This window comes from Prosopis cineraria, unplaced genomic scaffold (genome assembly GCF_029017545.1).
Source record: "Prosopis cineraria cultivar Desert tree isolate PC_DT_omini unplaced genomic scaffold, ASM2901754v1 PC11, whole genome shotgun sequence".
Taxonomy (NCBI): Eukaryota; Viridiplantae; Streptophyta; class Magnoliopsida; order Fabales; family Fabaceae; genus Prosopis; species Prosopis cineraria.
In genome coordinates, this window is record NW_026555342.1 from 44,681,722 (window position 1) to 44,682,257 (window position 536).

General features: G+C 15.3%; 1 pseudogene; it reads right to left on the reverse strand.

Moving 5' to 3' along the window:
- Positions 1-447: 447 nt before the first annotated feature.
- LOC129287329 (U2 spliceosomal RNA) lies at positions 448-536 on the reverse strand (annotated as a pseudogene).

Sequence of the window (536 nt, forward strand, 5' to 3'; positions counted from 1 at the left end):
TCTCTCAATTTTATAATCGTGTTATAATAAATTTATAATTTATTTTTTAAATTTTAACATAATTGAAGAATAAAAACTTTATTTTTATTAAAATTTAATACAAGTTGTATTAAATGATGGGTATTTTTGAAAGTTTATATTTTTATTATGATATTAATAAAAACTTTAAATTTATTAAAATTTTAAATACAAGTTGTAAATTCATCATAATAGAATTGTAAAATTAAGATATTAAATTATAAATTTCTAAAATTTGATATTTTAGATCTAACTTGAATTAGTTGATTCTTTTCAGATTTTTCTATCCTTTTCCTTTAATTATACTGCAAAAAAGAAAATTTTTTATTCTATTTATAAATCATATTATTAATTTTTATCATAAATTTTTTCTTTTGCTTTTTATTATATGTTAATAAAAATAGTATGTTATTAAAATATACATATTTAATAGAGACAATTTAAATATAGTCAATAAGTTTTAACATGATAAGAACAAATACTACACTTGATCTTAACCAAAAGGTTGAGAAAGGTAT